General features: G+C 43.1%; 1 protein-coding gene across 2 annotated transcripts in view; it reads right to left on the minus strand.

Annotated features, from left to right (window-relative positions):
• The window catches only part of RGL1 (ral guanine nucleotide dissociation stimulator like 1), a 194,825-nt gene that overhangs the window by 160,212 nt on the left and 12,631 nt on the right, over positions 1–21,982 (minus strand). For both annotated transcript variants that reach the window (XM_061634056.1, XM_061634057.1), the window contains exons 3-4: positions 13,247–13,407; positions 7,500–7,660 (exon numbers count right to left, since the gene is read on the minus strand). The gene's annotated coding sequence lies outside the window, so the exon portion shown is untranslated. The remainder of the gene's footprint in view (positions 1–7,499; positions 7,661–13,246; positions 13,408–21,982) is intronic.

The following is a 21,982-nucleotide window of genomic DNA, read 5'->3' on the forward strand; positions in this document are numbered from 1 at the left end:
AGGCAGTCCATTTCCATTTTCAAACATGATTGCATAGAAATAAATCCCATTGAACTCAAAAAGTATGCAAATGATCAAACGCACCCTCCCGTGTCCTCTCTCCTATCCCCTCCCTCTTGCCCCTTCCCTCCCCCTTCCTTTGCCTCTCCCTCCCCATCCCCATCCCCTTCCAATCCCCTCCTCCCCCTTCCCCCTCCTCCCCTTCCCATGGTCAGTTTTACCTATCTTAAGCATGATTGCACGGAAGTGAATATCAGTGAAGTCCATAAGCATGGAAATGATCAAATCTGCCCTCCCCTCCCCCTTCCTTTGCCCCCCTCCAATACGTTCCTTCCCACTCCCACTCCTCCTCCCCCATGGTCAATTTTTCCTATCCTAACCAAGATTGCATAAGAGTAAATCCCATTGAACTCAATAAGCATACAAATGATCAGATCTGCTTTCCCCCTCCTTTCCCTCTCCTCCCCTCTCCCTTCCTCTTCCTCTCCCCTCTTCCTTCTTCCTCCTCCCCTGCCCACTCCAGCCCTCCCTTCCTCCCCCCAGTCAGTTTTACCTATCCTAAGCATGATTGCATGGGAGTAAATTCAATAAACATGCAAATGATCAAACCTGTCCTTCTGCACCCCTCCCCCTCCTGCCTGCTCCCATCCCAGTCCTCCCCTCTGCATTTCCTCCCCTCCCTCCTCCTCCTCCTCCCCTCCCCATCCTCTGTGGTCAGTTTCACCTATCCTAAGCATGATTGCAGGGGAGTAAATCCCATTGAACTCAATAAGCATGCAAATGATCAATCCATTCTCAGCAAACTTGGACAGGATCCCATTTCTTACCTGCCGGATTAAAAAGCAGGGAAATTCACTCATAGGTAAAAAAAAACCTTGCGGTTTAAGAATGTACCTATAGCCCACAGCTATTTCTATCAAACTTTAAAAAGCAGGGAAATTGGGCAGCTTTAGTAAATACACCAGGGGAGCAGGAGACCTGAGGTCCTCTCTGAGATATTGTACTGCCCTACAAATTGGTCAAAATGGAAACACCATTTGGGTTGGTCTTTCACAGTCCAATCCGCTTGCTGTGTAGCTTGGAAGAATTTGGTAACATGTGCCTGAGCATAAGCCGAGCTGTCACCTAGCGAACCCCCACTGTTGGATGGGCTGTCAGAGGCTCACCCCCCCTCACCCCATGCGAGATGGCTTGAGAAGAGGGACTTTCAGAGGGTGGAACTTCGGAGGAGCTGGCATTTACAGGTGAAGACCTTCCCTATTTAAGCAGGTGCCCACCCAGACTCTAGTGCTGAGTCAATTTTCCCCACAAGCTGCAGAGACTGTTTAGGTAGCTTAGCTAGGGAAAGTAGTGAGCCATAGACAATTTCATTCATTCATTCATTCATTCATTCATTCATTCATTCAGGAGAATGGGCTCCAGGAGGAGCCCAGGGCAGCAAACAGAAACACTAAAAACACTTTAAAACATCATAAAAAGACCTTAAAATACATTAAAACAAAACAACATTAAAAACATTTTTAAAAACTTAAAAAAAAAACTTTAAATTTTTTTTTTATGAAGCACACTGCTTTGGATGTAAACATCACCCCAATAAAACGAGAATTAAACTAAGCCTCGCCTCCGTCTCATGTCTCGGGCAGGACAGCTTGACTCAGTCATCACCTCCCTTCACCGACGCTCCCATGACTGACACCATGGAGGCTAGCGGTGCCACCAAAGGGAGACTTCAAAGAACCGCCGAAGCCTTGTGCACTGAAGTCCAGAATCTCCAGGCAGTAACCCACAATTTCTAGCCTGAGAATCAAAACCTTTGAGCCTTGATTGCCCAAGGAGGCACAACACCAGCAGCCGCGCCACCCGTCAGAGTCAAGGTGCCAGTGGGACTACCTCCTCGCTATGGTGGCCAGAGTGACCAGTTTGCCACATTTTTGCCCAGTGTGAACTATATATTTGCCTACGTCACACAGAGTTTCTGAATAATGTGAAGGTGGCGTTTATCATCAGTCTTTTGGAAGGAGAAGCAGCCAAGTGGGCTACCCTGTATCTGGTGAGAAATGACCCTGTCTTGGGTCAATATGCCGCCTTCATCGCAGCCATGACCAATATGTTTCCTGACCCTCAGTGTAAAGAAACGGTTGCCCGCCAGCTAGGAGTCTTGAAACAGGGGAAGGGCTCCATTTTGTGTCTTAGCTCAGGAGGTGGAATACAGTGACCCAGCTTTGATGTACTTCTACTGGAACGGGCTTAGCCCAGAGATGCTGAACGAATTGGCCTCCCCACCCGGCAGAGCTGATCCAGTTATGTCTGCAGATAGACAGTCGGATTGAAGGTTACCACTTGGAACGCAGGGCAGAATTTCCACGTTCTCAGGCTCCCACACCTCTCCCCCGCGTCTGTTTCCTGCCTAGCGTTGGGGGTGGAGCCCATGCAAATTGGAGGGGCTAGACCATGCCTGTCGGAGGAGGAGGAGCAGAAGTGCAGGAGGGAGGGGTTATGTCTGTACTGTGGGAAAGGGGGACACCTGGCCCAAGGATGCCCGTCCAAAGGAGAGAGAGCTCTGGTGCAGGAAAACTTCCAATCCCAGCTCTCATAGAGGCCCAAGAGTTGGGAGCAAAGCAGGCACTGCGGCCTCGCTAGCAACCCCTCCCATCACAGGCCGCCTTTCACTTGCTGGTTCAGCTGACTCTTCCCTCAGGGTGAAGTCTCCAGGTCAGCGCCATGATCAACAGTGGGGCTTTGTCAAGTTTTATGGACTGGAATTTCACTCAGGAGCATGGCATGCCCACCCAAATGCTTAAGCAGCCCTTGTCCATCGAGACCATCGATGGATGGTCCCTAAAGTCAGGAACTGTTACCAGGACAACGGAGATGCTGGAAATGGAAATCCCGGGACAAGTGGAGAGACTGTCATTCTATGTGGCTTCCCTGCCCCGCTTCCCAGTGGTGTTGGGAATGCCATGATTGGTTCAGCACAACCCCACAATTTTCTGGGATGAAGTGGTGGTAGTGTTTACCTCGGGATATTGCCATCATCACTGCTAACTGCGGAAGAAGCCTGATTGTGTATCTGGACGATATCCTAATCTATTCACACTCCCCAGCTGAGCACGATGGACACGTGCAGGTGGTGCTACAGTGTCTCAGGGAACATTGTCTCTATGCCAAGCTGGGGAAAAGTGGCTTTGACTTGACCACACTGGACTTTTTGGGGTATCACATTTCTCCCACTGGGGTGGAGATGGATCCAGGCAAGGTCCACTGCGTCCTCACGTGGCAGCCTCCCAAAACAAAGAAGGATCTTCAGTGGTTCCTGGGGTTCGCAAACTACTACCATCAGTTCATCTCTAATTACTCTGACAAGACTGCACCCCTCACAGACTGCCTAAAAGGCTCGGGTCCCTTTCACTGGACTCACCCCGCATGAGAAGAGGGACTTTCAGAGGGTGGAACTTCAGAGGAGCCGTCGTTTACGGGCGAAGACCTTCCCTACTTAAGCAGGTGACCACCCAGACTCTATTGCTGAGTCAACTCTCCCCACATGCTGCAGAGACTATTTAGGTAGCTTAGGATAGCTCGGGAAAGTAGTGAGCCAGAGTAGACAGGTTTATGAAGCGCACAGCTTTGGATGTAACCATCACCGTAATAAAATGAGAATTAAACCAAGCCTCGCCTTCTCAGGCTCTGGGCAGGACACAGAGGGCACAAGCTTTCTTCCATTTAAAATATATTTATCTGTCTGTCAATATTATTTTGGATATACCTTACCTAGGATCATCCATTCTTAAATGCTTACAGGCACTTCATTTACTCATAAATTTATACAAGGTATTTTCTGCCCTAATGGATTTCCAAGAGACGTCTGAAGGCAAGGGAAACAGAGAACAGGACATTTCGTTACTCTGTTCTCAAATGCCCTCGGTCAGTTGATCCTAAAGGAAGTGTCCGAATTGCCTTGAAGAAAGAGCTTAGAATGATTCTGTGATATTAACTATTGCATTGTAGAGGAGAGAGCAAGCGCAGAACAAGATAAAAAAACATAATAGTCTTATCTGATAATCTGAAATGTTTACTTGTTTTAGATAGCTCTGGTTTATCCATTTCCTAGAATTACTTTTAATGATTCTTTGAAATAACCCTGGGGAAAATAGTAACAATAAGAACATACATGTCTCACAAAATTGCTAGACCCAAAGCCAACAGTGTAATTACCAGAGCAGTTAGAGTAAGGAAATCACAGAGCTTTTTTTCCTATTCCAAAAGGAAAGTCAGAAGGATAAATTTACCAGTATCTATGCAGGAACACAATTTGAAGGCCACTGTGCTCAGGCATAGGACATGTCATGGCCTCAGTCTTATAAGACTCCCTCTCCAGGGAGGCCTGCCAGAATCCAACATTGCAAATATTTATTTCAAAAAAGGAAGGAAGGGCTTTTGTATAATCCATTATTATGTTCAATTTGGAATGAATGAATTCTGGCACTTTTATATTGAACAAATATTCAGATATCATATCCCAGAAGACCCTGTTAGAATCCTTTGAAACTATTTGAAGAGCTTTGTGGGGGAAAGTGGATTTGTAATTGAGATTTTAAAAGCGAAGAAAGGAACTGGAACTTTCACACAGAATGCATGTTCTGAAACTAGCTAGAGATGTCACCTAGCTGTTCTTTAGTGGATCTAATCAGTAAAGCAGCATTCTCGTAAATAACCAGTCTCGGGGGCTGAAAAGCTGATAAATATTAAAAGCATCCCCTAGATCTGCCAATGTTACCTGCTGGCTTGCATCCCAAGCACCATCAGAAGTGATGGCTAATGCATCTGAAAGTGGGACAGCAACGTTCCATCTACTCTCCATCACACCTACCCTTGACTCCAATCACATAAAATTCCTCCTACCTTCCCCAACCCAGCTACGCCCATAGAATCCATTCCTCTCAGTTATGATAGTTAAAAGGTACTTCCATGTTCAGAGCTGCCTTTGAATACCAGCTGCTGGGGACAAACAACAGAGGAAGGACGTCATTTGTGAGTTCCCAGAGATGCATCTCGCTGGCTGCTGTTAAACAAAATAGTGGACCAGATGGTCTTTGGTTTGATCTTCTTATGTTTTTATGCAACAACCAAGTCCAAGGACTCCTCTACCCCTTCCCCGCGTACTGAAAATATTTCCTCTACACATTCATTTCCTCTTACAAAAATTCACTGCCCTGGTCAAATTTCCCCTTACAAAAATTCCTTACCCCTAGATTCTCCTCAATAGTCCCCTCTACTTCCCTCATCCAAACAGGCAGAGAATGGAGGGAGGGAAGTCCACATGAAGCTGTGGAGTTATTGTTGCAAAGCATCATTCAAATGTTACAGAAGCTGACATAATTTTGGGACCTACACTGACATGAAATACCTGTGCCGAATGACATAATATTTAGATCATACATTACAGACACATTTCAGGTACGGATTCTTAAAAAGAAGGGCATCCCTGCAATTTCATCCATGATTTGAATTGTAACAGGGGAAAAAAGCCTTTGATATATTACTTACTACCATGCAGAAAACTCTCAGAATCCCAGTTCAGCATCCAGGTTCAAAAGGTGAGAGAATGAAGGTGTGACATTTTAAAATGACCCACCACAACAAGGCAGCCTGCCTCATCTCCACTCCCCTTCCCTTTCTTCACCCTGTGAGGAAAGGAAACCAGGGACACAAATTTCTTTTTGTGGACACCTGGGCCAAAAAGTGAGAGCAGCACCCCTATACATACACACACATTATTTAATGCCCACCATTCAATGTATTCCTAATCCAACAATGGCTGCCCTAACTCCACCCTTGCAGATGGTGCAGGGTTAGGGACATAGTACTGCCTTCTATGTTGCTAAGACTGGAATCAGAAAGCTTGGCTGAAGTCTTTAGGGCAGAAGTAGGCAACCTGTTGCCCTCCAGATGTTGATGGACTACATCTCCCACCATCATCCTTGACCCATAGTCATGCTGGCAGAGGTTGATGGGAATTGGAGTCCAACAGCATCTGGAGGACTAAAAGGTCCCGTCCCTGCTCTAGAGCAACAGGTATCAGCCTTCTTTCCCTATTTTGCAACAGAGAATGAGGTGAGCTATGCATGCAAGCACAACTTAAGTTGCACAGTATACAAGCTCTGTGAATAAAGTCTAAATTGCATTCTCAATACAGGATTTTCCGAGGCTCATAAATTGTTTAATTCAAAGCCAGAACTCCTGGCACTTCTCAGTGAGAGCAGTTTCCATACCAAACTTCAGAATGCGACCCCCCCCCAACCACTGTGGCAAAAGGAGGCAGCAGTACAGATGCTGTGAAGTGGGTAGGGGGAGTTTTTCTCTCTCCCCTGCCAGAACCACTCTTTCCACATTACATTGCTTGCTCCAGCTTTCCAAAAATCTAATGAGTGAATAGCAGTGGAAGGGCATGATGCTGCTCTCAGGGAATGTTTCTCTTTTTAAATTTAGGTCACCGCTACAGCCTTGGGAGATGCAACAAAATGTACCAGGACCAGAGCTAGCCTATCCATGGAATAGCCATCTCCTGTACATAATGCCACATAGCCCTTCCACCTCATTCGAACTGTATGGCTCATTCTTACATTATCATGGCAGCAGTGGCTCCATCACGCACAATTTAAGGTGACATCAGATGCTCAGCTCAGAGAAGCCCAGAAGTGGCGAGACCAGCTCAGGGGAAAAGCACAGTACAGGCTCCTTTACATGTCCTGCAGCATCCAATTTCATTCTTCATGTCGCAGTAATTGTTCAAGAGGTTCACGCTACAAAGCAGATGTTTTCTGATTTTTTGATGACAGCGTTGGCCACTTTCTTCTTCCTGGCCGCTTATTACTGGCCCTGCTTCTGTGCCTTTACCAGCAGTCTGATATGCAGAAATTTAGCAGGTGGAGGATAAATGAATGGGAGAGCTTAACCTATTTATAGCACAATCCTATACATACCTATTTAAAGGTACTCATTGTTTTCAATGGAGCTTACTGCAAGGTAATGCACAGCAGACCAGGTGGGGGCTTAGTACTGTACGGTCATCCAGGTTTTGCAAATAGATTTGTTGGCAATAGGCTTTTAAAACTTACTGGATTTTCCCCAGAAAGGGTAAAACAGGATTAAATGGGGGTGGGGGGGATGATACGGGCTGGCATTTTTATAGTTTCAGTATGCCGCCCTGGGCTCCTGCTGGGAGGAAGGGTGGGATATAAATCAAATGATAAATAAATAAATAATATGTTGGGTTTATTCTTAAAGGCATAGCTCCAGGGCCAATTTTTCAAAAACAAAACAAAATGTGGAACATGTTTTTCATTAATATATTATACAAAATTGAATGATGTACAAGTTTCTCTTTAGTTTAGTTGTACACAGATATATTTGCATATTTACAGAGTAGTCATCTATCCTACCTAATACAGGAAAAGACCTTCATGGATGCACATAGAGTTGGATGTGACTCTGAGTCTCACCTGGTCCCTGAAATTTTTCATTGGTTGTGGTCCTCTTCCTACAGATACGAGCATAAGTGGGGGTGGCAGGGACAAAGCAGCCTTCACTGATACTGGTGCGGAGTTCTCATGCTAGAAGTCTTCCACTAGAGTTGCCTTGCTATCTTGTTTTCTTGATAGACCTAGGGATTAAGAAATCCCTCAATTTCAGTTTCTCTCCATGTCTCATTCTTAAATTCAGTTTTCCACATATCTGATCGGTTTGTGATTGACTTTTTAAAAAAAGTTCTCATCAGCATTTCAGTGAAAATTTATCCTAATATACGTATTTTTGGATGCAATTTTGCCCGATATACACATTTTTTGCAAGCTATGTTCCTTAAAATAATGAATTGTATACATTATCTTCACTAACATATGCATTTTATGCACGGTTTACCCAATACACGCATATTTGGAGAAGTGTGAATTTTGAATAATAGCTGGTTTCAGTTGGCATATTGTTCCAGAAAGTGTGACTTAGGTAGGTTCACATTAAAATCTGAACTGAATTTCTGCCCCATCCCCACTCTGGACTAACAGTAAAGCTAGAGAAAGACAATCACTTTTCAGAGAAGAGAAGGTGGCATGATGAGCTATTGTTGCTTGTGACTGGTACATAAAACCCTGTAAAACCTGTCTGACTATGGGATGATAGTGGGACAAAAGAAGCGACTGTATACCATCAGCAGTGATGGCTCCATCATACTGCCTATCTTCTTAAAAGAACAATTGTCAGCCTCAAAGATTTCATCAAGTGTCGTTTCCACACACCCTTCCAGCTACTGTAGCAAGCTACACCCCTTGAATTTCTGCAGGAAAGTAACAGAGCACAGGTATAAGAAGTTACTATATTGCCATACTCTCATAGGCCATGCTTTCCCTCATGCAGTTTGAACATAACTGTAAGTTAATTTTTAGCAGCTTTTCTGTCAGGAACCTGTTTCTTGCCTTCTCTCTACTCAAGAATGGATTTTGCCCGCATTTCTTACACATAGCTAGTTCAAAGCCCCTGGACTTTGTCCCTTTCCATCAATGCAGGTGCAATCACTCGGCTCCAGTTTGACTCCATCAGTTCCAGTAACCACCAATTTCAAAGGCATTAATCCGGTCATGTAGCTTTATTGCTTTCAAAAGATTAGTTTTATACCTGCTGTAGAGTAGGCAAAGCCCTACTGGCTTTTCAGTGCTGAAATGCTACAATTAAATTCTGTCTCTTCCAGTAGAAGTCCAGATTCAAACATATATAACACAGACATTCTTGGGTGTTGGATAGATAAAATGGTACCAGCCAAGATCCATAAAACAATACCAAACATCCCTTTTGACACCCCTATCCATTTGCCTTTTACATTACAAGGGAACATATTAGGGTTTGTGGGTTTATTAAAAAGCCACCCTCAAACTGTTTCTTCCGCTCCCCTGTGGCATAATACTTTTTCCTACTCAAAGTAGTTTAATGGTTCTTTTAATAATAATAATATACTTGAGTAGAGCCCCTCCAGAAGAATCAGGACCCACTCTCACAAAACCAAGTGTATTTGTGTTAGGAGGACTTGAACCCATTGGGGCCATCAGGCAGGGATTCAACCTGTGTGCCAAAGGATGGAACAGCAGAGAGATCAACCCAGGAAATCCCCTTCCATCAATAGGCAGGAGCTGGTCAAGTGTCACGCCTCGCCCTATTTTGGTGCCAGACACGGAGTCCTTAGAGGGCAAACAAGACATCCCGCAAGAGAAGGACCTTGAGCAGTAGCGAGGGCCTCCCAAGTCCAATGTGGAGGATTCCCTTGAGGGGCCCTTTGGGTTGGTACCAGATGAAAAGCCCCTGGACATGTTAGAGGAGGACATGGAGCAGCCTCCCAGTCCTCAAGTGCAAAGCGCAAGAAGCTTTTGGTCAAGGCTGAAAAGCAGTGACACATTATGCATCCATGGGCTCAGAGTTGTTGGTCTACTCATGAGTAAGCAATCCCTGCTACTCCTTCACGGCCAGCACCTGTGGTTAGATCTTCCCATGCAGCAAGTGAGGAGGGGCACTCCAATGTTTATGCACAACTTTTAGTGCAATATCAGCATGTGTTTGTAGATCTTATAGGCTGCCCTAGCACAAAGTAACAATGTTCACCGAGCATAACAGGAAGCAAGTGTACTAATTTCCTTTTCACGTAAAAAAAGAAAATCCCATTTTAACACAATTTGTTCTTAAACTACCTATACAAATAAGAATATACATTTTAAAATAAAAAGCTGACATAAAGAAAAGCAGAAGAAGCAGGAAAACAAAATAGGGACTTGCAGCCTTCAGCACTGTAAAAATAATCAGCAGCAACTCTTTCATATAATGCCCATTTATATTAATTTCTGCTGTAGCTGCTGCTTTGCCACATTTTACTGTGCTAAAGGTACCGGATTTTACTGAACCAAATAAATCTTTTTCTTGACATCACCCACCTGTCAATCACATGACGTCATTATGGCATGAGGGATACCCATCTGTCAAAATCCTTTGTGCTTTCCTTTTACATCTCTGAGATTGGGGACTTAAAGGGGGAAGCAGGGAGACTTGTAAAAGCCTTTTCCAAGTCTTCACGTGCTGTTCTTTCAAGTCTCTGATCTCGAAGTCAGGATTCAATAAGAGGTCTGCTCCTGCTGCCTGCAGACTGCCTTACCTCCCCTTCTGCCTTAGCTCAGCTGAACGAGAGCTCAATCTAAGGGTCAAACTTGGATTCTAACCTTGCTAAATGTGTTGGGATTTTTTTTTAAGTTCTAAGCCTGGGGAGTGGGTGATTTCCAGTCTTCTCCAACCTAGTGCCCTACAGATATTTTAGACTGCAACTCCCATCATCTCTGACCACTGGTCATGCTGGCCGGGACTGATGGGAGTTGTAGTCCTAAACATATGAAGGACGCCAGGTTGGGAAAGGCTAGGTTAATCTTCCCCCCACAACTTCTTCCCCTTCAGTGCCCTCCCTGCCACAGCCTGGTATGGGAGAGCATAGTTCTCAAGACAGAATGGTGCAGAATCCGGCTGCGTATTCCTGGCTTTCTGGCTCCTGGCAGGTCTGTGATACTGTAGTGCGTTGTTAGTGGCTTCAGTATGAAACCACTGGGGTCAAAGGAGTTCATCTTATTACAGGAAGAGGGAGTTTAGAGTTCAACCCAACCCAATGTTAGTTGAAATCAGCAGAAACTACTTGCAGTCTCCAGTGGAAAATTGGCAAGCCATCCCTGGGCCTTTCCCATTCCAAAATCTTCAGCTAACTGAACCAGTCCAGCAACAGTGTCATCTTTTTGCTGCATTTCAGTTAAAGTCAAAGTGTTGTAGCCAATGGTGTCACTCGGCTGACAGTAAGCCTTCTGTCAGTGGCAATTCCCCTTTCGATTTGCAGCCTCCCACACTCCCTAAATTTACCTCCAGAGATTTTGGGGGAAAGGCCTCCAGGAACATGGGAAGCTTCCTTATACCGAGTCAGACCATTGGTCCATCTAGCTCAGTATTTTCAACACTGTCTGGCAGTGCCTCACCAAAGTTTATTCCCAGCCCTACCTGAAGACATCAAGGATCGAATATGGAACCTTCTGCACGCAGAGTATCTGCTCTACCATTGAGCTATGGCTGTTCTCCGAAGATTTAGGTGAGCACAAGGAGCTGCAAGGGGTATGGGAACCACCGAAAACTGCTTTCCTCCCTGTTCGACTGACGGAGGCCTTACTGTTAGCTGAGCGACAGCACTGGGTACCACCCAAAGGGGTTAGAATCCCTTCCACACCTGGATCTTTTTTTCAGTATGGAATCAACTTCCATTTGCTTTAATTTCTCTTGTAGCTGTATCAATCCCATACAGCTGAGTCCCGTGTTTACTGTTATTTTTCAGAACATTGTTTTGATTGTTTGTGGTTTGTATGAACTTTTCTACATTTGTGGGGGGAAACTCCACTTGACTAAACCAGCTGCACCCCAGCCAAGGACTGGTCCTCTGTCCACAACCACACTCTCTCCATGAGGGATGGAAAGATCTGTCCATTTCAGTTTCTGTTACTTTCTCATTCTTCCAGTCTTAAATTCAGTTCTCCACATTTCTGCAGCTATTAAAAGAAAAATCCTCATGAAAAGTCTCCAGCATTTTAGTGTGAATTTCTCCTAATAAACACATTTTTGTAGGGAGTTTTGACATACACATTTTTGCAAGCTATTTCTTGTCATATAATGCATTTTTGTACGTTATTTTCACTCATATATTCATTTTTATGCACACTTTCCTCTAACATATACTTTTTTTGTAAACATTGTTTTGTTAGAGAACTGCTTTGCAAATTTCAAATAAGTGCGAATTTCAAAGGCTGGCTGTGTTTAGGTGCTCATACTGTTTCGGAAATTGTGAATTTGATAGATTCAGTTTGAAATGCGAACTGAATGGAATTTTGCTCCCATCCCTCTCTTGCTCTAAAAAAGTCATTGAAGGTGCTTGATTTAAGTGAGTTTAAAACATTAAACATGCACAAAGTATTCCTTCTGGGAGGAAAGGTGGGATATAAATTTACTAACAACAACAACAACAATCTTTTCTTTCTTTTTTAAATAAAGTTTGGCAAACTTTGTTTTTTTGTTCAAACACAGGAATGCAGAACCTGCAGCCCTCCAGATGTTGGACTACAACTCCCTGATGATTGGCCATGCTGACTGGGGCATGCTGGCTGGGGCTGATGGGAGTTGTAGTTCAAAAAAGTAACTTTTCCAAGCTCTGAATTATAAAATGACCTGAGCCCACCACTGCCACCCTAAATCAAACTGCTGAAATGAAGTAGAAAGCTTGGTGTAACCTGGAGAGGATATTTTGTGTGGGAAGATTGTGAGCTATGTTCATTTCTGGTACTCAAAGCATATTCCTGGGCACAAAATTCTTTCTTTCTTAATGTATGTCTTTTGCACTAAGCACTGGTTGATCAGTCTTGGGGTTCTACTACTAGAAAACAAAGTAGGTCCCGCAAGCTTGAAATCTGCCCACCCCATTTAGACTATTTGTACACTGGATATGCAATGTTTCACCCTCCCCCAGCCACTTTAATTGGGGTATGACTCTAATATTACTCTTGATGAGTATATTTTTAAAAATGTGCGTGTAAGAGAACAGATGGAGTACAGACAGGTCCTGCTTATACGGCAGGTTCCGTTCCGGACCCCCACTGTAAAGTGGAAATCGCCGTAGAGCAGAACCCCATTGAGTATAATGGGGCGCATCGTGTGGAAATGACGCCAAAATGTTGCAAAAGCGGCAAAAGCGGCTTTAAAATAGGTAATGAAAGCCGCCACGTTAGCGGAATGCCGGGAAGCGAAGCGCCGGGAAGCGGGGCCCTACTGTACGTAGTAGCATACTTCAAAGGGAAAGTTTTACACACATTTTCCAACAGGATTCAGCTAGGCCTCAAAAGCATGCAAGGATTAGGGCTGAATCCTATATCCATTTAATGGGAGTAAGCCCCATTGAGCTCAGTGGTATTTACTTCTTAGTCATTACAGGATAGTGCTGTAAGACACAGTTCTTTGTTCCTGTTTTCAGACCCAAGCAAAGGAATTGTGAATCTACATTAAAAATTAAGTGTCATTACACTCTATTATAATATCCTTTAAGCAGCACATATGCTGCTGGTTTGCCATCAACCATATTCATAAGCCTTATCAGATAGCACAAATTCTCATGTTAATAACTAATCACATTCAGTTATCTTACCTCCCGCGTCACTAATATATGCCATACTGGTATGTGATCATCCATATACATCAGGACCATATGAATTTTTTTGGTTTTAGATGCTTCAGGACCAGAGTGCCAGACAGCCTCCCAGGAAACCTTTGGAGAACCAGACAGTTGTAGGAATCATTATACACCTCCTATATGAAAGGAAAAGTCATCATGTCAGTAAAAGCAACTTTATTTTTAAATCTCCATATACTTTTTATTTATTTATAATAATAATAATAATAAATAATAATAATAAATTTAATTTTTGTGTCACCTATCCGGCCGAAGCCACTCTAGGCGACGTACAAACTAAAATTCAGTAAATTACAATACAATACAGATAAAATACAATAAAATCAGAACGATCATTAATCACAGCAGCATGAAATCAGTTAGGGCGATCAATAGATAATAAAATATCCCAAAAAAGTAAGCCCTCCCCGGAATTCCTGAAAGCCTGTCCAAAAAGCCAAGTTTTTAATGCCCGGCGAAATATATCCAGGGAAGGGGCATGGCGAAGATCGAATGGGAGGGAGTTCCAGAGAGTGGGGGCCGCCACTGAAAATGCCCTCTCTCTAGTCCCTACCAACCTAGCTGTTTTCGTTGGTGGGACTGAGAGAAGGCCCTGTGTGGCTGATCTGGTTGGGCGGCTTAATTTGTGGTACTGGAGGCGCTCCTTCAGATAAACTGGGCCGAGACCGTATAGGGATTTAAAGGTTAATACCAACACCTTGAATTGGGCCCGGAAAACAACTGGCAGCCAATGTAGGTGAAATAATACTGGCGTGATGTGATCACGGCGGCGGCTGTTTGTAAGCAACCGAGCCGCCGCATTCTGCACCAGTTGTAGTTTCCGGACCGTTTTCAAGGGTAACCCCACGTAGAGCGCATTGCAGTAGTCTAATCGAGAGGTGACCAGGGTGTGTACCACCAGTGGGAGCTGATGAATAGGGAGGTAGGGTTGCAGCCTCCGTATGAGATGTAATTGGTACCAAGCTGCCCGGCTCACTGCCGAAATCTGAGCCTCCATGGACAGCTTGGAATCAAGAACCACCCTGAGGCTGCGGACCTGATCTTTCAGGGGTAAACTCACCCCATTAAACTGTAGGTCAACAGCACCCAACCTCCCCCTGTCACCCACAAGTAGCACCTCGGTCTTATCAGGATTGAGCTTCAGTCTGTTCCTTCCCATCCATCCACTCACGGATTCCAGGCACTTGGGCATTAAAATGGCAAATGCAATCCAATTTAAACAAGTGTAAAGTGATCCACATTGGGCAAAAATCCAAATAATTCACTTGTACAGTTATGAGGCTCTGAGTGACCAGAAAAGAGAGCTAGGGATTTTGGTGGCTAGCTCAATGAAAATGTTGACCAGTGTGTGGCAGCTAGAGATGGGGGGGAAAACGTGATTCAGTTCGCATTTAAAGCCAAATATATCAAATCCACACCTTCCAAAGCAACATGAGAACTGAAACACTGCCATCCTTTGAAATTCACTTACCCAGATTTTGCAATGTAGTTCTCCAACCAAGCAATGTTTCCAAAAATGCATATATCAGGGGAAAGTGTGCATAAAACTGGATATATTATTGGAAATCATATGCAAAGATGCATTATATTACGAGAAATTGCTTGCAAAAATGTATACATTAGTCAAAACTCCATACAAAAATGTGTTTAATAGGAGAAATTTGCTGGAGAATTTTCATGAAGATTTTTTTTAAAAAAAACCACAAATTGCTGCAGAAATGTGGAGAACCAAATTTAAGATTGGAAAAATTAGCATCTGAGAGAACTAAAATTGGCAGAGCCTTCCATCCCTAGTGGCTACTATGAAAAAGGTTAATTCCATGTTAGGATTCATTAGGAAAGGGACTGAAAAGAATACCTTTACACTAATATAATAATGTCATTCTACAAACCTATGGTGGAACCGCTGTTGGAATACTGTGTACAGTTCTGGCCAAAAAGAATATTGTGGAGCTGGAAAACGTTCAGAAAAGGGCAACCAAAATTATTAAGGGGATGGAGCAATTCACCAATGAGGAAAGAAAGTGGATAGGGAGATGTTTTTCTTCCTCTCTCGTAATACTCGGGGCCATCCAATGAAACTGAGTATTGGAAGGTTCAGAAGATATAAAAGCAAGTACTTCTTCACATAGCATGTAGCTCAACTATGGAATTCACCACAAGAGGTACTAATGGCCCCCAACTTGGATGGCTTTAAAGGAGGGTTGGGGAAATTCATGGAGGATAGAGTATGAGCGGCTACTAGTCATGACGGCTATCTCTTACCTCTAGGATCAGGGGCAATATGCCTCTGAATACCAATTGCTAGAGAACACAAGTGAAGAGAGTGCTCCGGTGCTCATGTCCCGCTTGCAGGCTTCCCATAGGTATCTGGTTGGCCTCTCTGAGAACAGGATGCTGGAACAGATGGGCCTTTGGCCTGACCTAGCAGGACCCTTCTTGTGGCCTTAGGGTAGTAGTGAACAGACTGTGGTTAGTCCTCTCCTTTCACCCAGAAGATGGACTTTGTGCTTATATTCCTGCCGACTTGTATCTGCCCAACTACGTGGACAGAATAAATAACTTCTGGATATTGAATAAAGTGCTGACCCATTTCCACCCCACCTTAATACTGCTTAATACATTGTGTTGCTAGACTATATGCCTAAGATGCTTTTTGTGCACCTTTGAAGGACAAACAGTAACATTGGGAAATATATGTACTGTAATAAGCCCTCTTCATGGGTTTGCCTGAATATGCAAGGGTTGGAGGTGTGCAGGATAGAGGCACACATGCAAGCCTCGCCCCACTGTCCTTGCACATGCGGACTCCTTGCAGATATGCAAAGGTCTGGAGGGAGCTTCTATATGCATTGACTGAACACACGTAGAAGCCTCTGTGCATGTTCACCCTCGCCCCTCGACATACTTTTAATCTCTGCCTGGTCAGGAAAGATGCCTGAAGAAGGTGACAGAGATACACTCATTAGAGATCAGGGATTGGCTACTGCCTAGGTTTGTTGCATGATGTGGAAGAGCCTGAGCTCTCATTCCTCCTTTCCAGCACTTACTGTTAGCTAGGGATGGGCGAGAAATCCAATTCAGTCAGCATTTAAAGCAAACTCATCTAATCTGTGCTTTCCAAAACAATACGAGAACCAAAACACCAACATCCTTCAAAATTCTCACTTCTGTGAATTTTGCAATGCAGTTCTCCAACCAGTGTTTACAAAAATGTATGGATTAAGGGAAAGTGTGCAATCAATATATTTGTGAAAATAACATATAAAAATGCATTATAGAGAAAATTGCAAAAAAATGGTACATTAGTCAAAATTTCATTAAAAATGTTTAGAAGAAATCTGCACTAAAATGCTGATTAATTTTTATGAGGTTTTTTTTTAAAAAATTGCTGCAGAAATGTGGAGAACTGAATTTAAGATGGGAAAAATGAGGAACTGACACTACCAAAACTGACACATCTATCAATCCCTACTGTTAGCACAACAGAAAGTTTTCTCTATTGAGCTCTTTCCGTTGCTATAGCATCTGAACATTTCAGGGAGGCACAACTTTAAAAATAGGATCCAATCTGAAATATAGATAAAGCTGGTAAGGAATATATTTTGAATGTTAAATATTAGTTTTGAAACACAGAACAACCCATTCCCTCAATCCTGGGCAGGGATGTAGCCATCTGGGTCTCAAGGAGGGTCTTAGACCCCTTCCTTTATTGGGAGCAGGGTTCCAGCAGAGTTCCTATGTCTCCAGCATGCTACGAGCCACTCAGCATGAAAGGGGAGTGTGTTAGCCACTGAGAAGAGTCATCTAACATGCTTCCTTGTCGTTTCCTGCTGATTGGAGCCAATCAGAGTGAAAGGAAGTGAGTTAGGCACTGAGAATACTTTTTTTTCAGGAGCTCAGACTCTCCCCTTTCATGCTGACTGGCTCCTAGAGGCGTCTGTTGTTGTGGGACAAGGCATTAACAAGGATCTTATTCTCAACCCAGCAGCAAAGGAAAAAAGGGGAGAGGAGGTGTGGTTGCGACTATCATGAAGATACCCTACACTTCTGAATTTGCCACTATACTACTGGATTCCGTGGCAACAATTTTTGTTTAAAAGAGCAAAATGTTTCTTCAACTTTCAGTGGTCTTGTGCATGTTATAACAGCACAGACAGAGCACCAATTTCAAAGCCTCAAACCTATTCTAAGACCAAATTACTTTTATGGCCATATAAAATCCAAGTCTGTACACAGACTCCCATGTCTTGTTTTTCTTTCTCTTTCCTTCCAAAAAGACTTCACTGTCTTTCTGTAAAATAATAATGTTACAAGCTTAACAGATTTTTTTTAAAAAAGTGATAATGAAATTTAAAAATGAGATAATGTAAACAGTCACTATCACATTAAAATAGCACACAGCTCCTTTCTGAAAGGGCAAAAATCTTCTTGTTTCAGGGAGTAAGCAAATTAGCAAAAGGCCAATTCTGATGCAATGTTTGGCTCACATGGGATGAATTCCTGAAGAGATCTCATGAACAGAGAAGAAGAGGACCAGATGTATATCTGGCTAACGTGTCCAAAGAATCCTCAAGAAAATCACAAGCTATTCATGAATTGTGGGCCCCAGTGAAAAGATTTATAAATGCAATGCATCTAGTTCAAGAAAATAATATGTACTATGACTGAAGGTTGCTTTAGAGTCACATTACAAAATGTCTACCGAGAAGTAACTTGGGGCTGGTTCACATGGCGATTTAATGTGAGATTGGTGCTACTTGCATGCCCACTTAATTTGCAGAGTTTACATGACGTTGCAAGCAAAGGGAAGGTGTGTCGCTGCTTTTCCCTTTAAATCCAAATTAAACCAACCCGCTGAAAATGCAAAAAGTGAGGAAGAAAATTATCCATTTCGCTGCGCTCCTCCCATGTAGGCACTTTGCTCTAATGTTTTTTGCTGGGGGGTGGATTTTCTTTCTTTCTTTCTTTCTTTAATTTTGGCACGGTTCGAACTCTTTCAACCCAAACTCCCTCGGGCTTTGCAAAAGCAAAGTTGAACTACCCCTGCGACTTTCTCGCACAGCACTGCCAATCTGCAGGAAGGAAGAGAATGTTGGGCTGTGAAGCATGTGGGGGCATTGTTGTTGTTGTCTACTTTTCATTGCAGCATCGGTTTAGTCTCTGTCTCTCTCTCATACACACACACAAAACCTGTCTCCAACTACCAAATTTAAAAAAAGAAAAAGGAAGAAAGGGTTTTGCTAGGAATAGGAGAGGGTGGTCTAGCCAGTGTCATGTCAATTTCATACCGAGACGTCTCCTGGCTTCAGCCTTGAAGCCCGAACAGTCATGGGGATTGCACCCTCCACTCCATTCTGAGTTCCATAGTCTCTTCTTCTGACCACATTGTGTGTGTGTGTGTGTTATTTAACAGTCTCCTGCATGATGGTCGATGAAACCCCCTCCAATATTGTTGTATCACCCAATTACCGATGTGAGAGAAGGTGCATGTGTGCACGCACACACACACTCCCAATTGCATTTCATAATTACTTAATAAAAAGGGGGTTTTGCTGTAAATATTTCAGGAGGAAATGAAACTAACAGAAAAAAGTTATTCATGTCAATTGCACCTCCCAAACTCTTTCCCCTCTTCAGTGTGCAATTGACAAGAAACAATGAAACAAAAAAGCCCTCCCTTCTTCATTAGCAATGCTCCGGAGGGAGTAAACATGTAAATTTGGGGGACGGGCCAGAAGGAAACAGTGATACTAAATGTGAATGGAAAACAGTGGATTAGAAGGTAGTGGAAAGCAGCGGATTGGAAGGTGGCATGAACGTTCCAAATTTATTGCAATGGCAAATGCTGTGTCTTTAATCTGAAGTTCACCTCCTGTGTGAATCATCCCATATTTGTATAAATTAATGGGCAATCAATTTGAAGACTGCTGCATGTCACAATAGTATCTATGGATTTGTTTGATTTGTCTTGTATATAGCTCCAACACATGCATCCAAGAAGAAAGTGAAGAAATTGTTATAATAAGGTGAAGTCCTTTGCTTGGCTAATCTCTGAGACTGCAATTTTGAATTTAATCCCACAGTGAGGCCCAGATCTTTGATCACAATGCATCAAACGAATACCAGTATGCAGTTTGAAAAATAAGATTATATGCAGAATCAGTAATAATACATAATTCATTTCACACTATCAACATAACAGTTGCTAAGAAATTAGATACAAGCCTATTCTAGATCAAGAGCAGATTTCTCTGTGTTTTTTTCCAGTTGGAAAGTTAACCTTAATATGCATTTACTTTTTAACATTTGAGTGGCAGCCTTTTCTGGAACAGACACACAGATTGGGAAGCTGATAAAGCTGAAAAAGACACTTCCTGCCATTCAACTACGCAGAGCATTGTGTAGAAGTTTACAACACTCTATATATACTCCATGCAAGTATTATTTTAGAGTGGAGTGTTATATCTGTATTGTGAGGAGACAGAGAGGGAAAACAAACAATTAATTATTTTGAGTTGTTAATTTTTAAAAAAAACTCCAGGGTGGAACTATGGGAGGGAAGATCTTGTAAACTAGACCTGTGCATGCTCAGGAATTTGTATGAGGAACCCAGTTCCCAACAAAACTGGGGGTTGGGGGTGGGGAGAGGGAGAGAGAGGTTACTCCTCTAATACACATGAATGGCCCCAGCTCCTATGATCATAAGCAGTGACTTAGAGAGCAAACTAGAATAAAGCATAGCTTGGCCTGATGTATAAAATTGTCAGTTTGGCAGCCATCGTAGAGAAGGAATTTCGCTTATTGTTTTGTTCCACCAACTGCTCCAAAACCATTTGAAAAGTTGCACGATCCTTCTTCAATTCTGTCTCTGTTGAGAAGTAAAAGTCAGACAAAAATCTCTTTTGAGTGTGTGCTCTCCCCCCCACCCCCACAAGCCTTTTCTGACTTTGTCATTACATACTGGAAAGTAAGAGTTTGGAAGAGTGGAATATTCCATTGCTTTCTAAGATAGATTCTTCTCTTCCAGGGGGACTTCATCTTTTTCTTCACCCCACCCTCTAAAAAATAGTATTTGTTACTGGGATTTAATTAAAAAATAGAAACCAGACTGCTTTTGCATTACTTTAGTGAATCTCTCTTGGGAAATTATGTTCACTGCTGAGCAATTCCTATGCAGCACTGAGTTCCAATACTAAAGACAACAGTTACAATGATTTCCCTTTTACCAGTCAGGCCCGGTGGCTCAGTTCTTGAGAGCCAAAACATAGTCTCCCACCCCCACCCTCATCAGCAAAGCAAGCAGCAGCTTTGGCCCCAATGACTACATGCACCAGGGCAATGCCTTCAGTAGAATGGAGAACCCATGGCCCTCCAGAGGCTGGCATGACCAATGATCAGAGATTATGATAACTGTAGGCTACAGGTTTCCCATCCCTGCGCCAGGGTGTAACTTTAGCATGTGACAAGGAAATAAAATGTTGAAAACTGGCCAATTTCAGATATTTATGATGTGAATACAAGACTGGCAGCATTTGCTCATGACTGACAATCTCTACTTTTTGATATTTATTGCATCATTATATTCCTAGGGATAGCCAGCTCTCATCATCACTAACCCTTGGCCCTGCTGGCTGGGGCTGATGGGAGCTGGAGTCAAGCAACGTCTAGAGGCTTCACATTTGCTACCTCTGACTTAAGGAGATACCCACGTATATACCCCTTTATTGAACCAAAATACCAGTAACAGCATTACTGTCCAAACTCTATTCTTCATAATGCTTTGGTATAAAAGATGTATGATGCTATTACTGAATTCAGTATACAAATTTCAGTTACATTTATCAAATCAACAACATGCAAAACAGAAGTCTCTTCCTTGTTGTTACGTACATACATGTTGTATATATATATTACCGGCTTGATAACAAGTGATATTCAACCATGCTGTTTCCATTTTTTAACATGATCCATTCCCAGAGCTTATTATGGCCTCTGTAGACAAGTATAGTGCAGTCCTTAAACAATGATAATACAGTGACCGGGATCAAGTTACTCACAATTTTCAAATCCGTACTGCAGACATGTGGGAAGTAGGGAGAGGGGAAATAGAACTGTGAGCTCTGTCAGTGCAGAGCAAAAATAACCCTCCAGCTAGCTAACTATTCATTAGCATCAAAAACAAAAGTCTCTACATACCCACAGATATTGTGGAGGGGAGACAGACTGTGTTTGCCATCAGAGGATGGCTGCTTCCAGGAGCCTTCATTGGGGAGCAGCTGCCAGAAGGACTATGCGGGGGGGCATTGGGGGAGCACTGGCTTTTGGGGTCTAGGTATAAAAGTTAGAGAGGGGGTTGCTAGTTACTGCTGTGGTTAACTTTGGTTTATGGGCGGGTAGTGGAGGTTTCTCATTTAGGCCAGTGCCCTATTCGAATTCTGAGTCCCCTTCCATTTTAAGGTACGGAATGTGGAGACATCACTCTCCAACTTGTTTCTATCAGGCTTCTCAAATCAGCCAGTGCATTCTTTTCAACTCTTAGGGCCCATCCAAAACCCACATTTTCCATATTCAGTTAGTGGCCTTGAGATCCATACATGTCCTGTGTGTGGTCAGATTATTGTGAAAACCCAATTATCAAGCATCCATGTGTGTGGGCTTTTTTTGGTCTAAATTGCTTTAGCATTGGCC

The sequence above is a fragment of the Rhineura floridana genome, chromosome 6 (genome assembly GCF_030035675.1).
Source record: "Rhineura floridana isolate rRhiFlo1 chromosome 6, rRhiFlo1.hap2, whole genome shotgun sequence".
NCBI classification, from domain to species: Eukaryota; Metazoa; Chordata; class Lepidosauria; order Squamata; family Rhineuridae; genus Rhineura; species Rhineura floridana.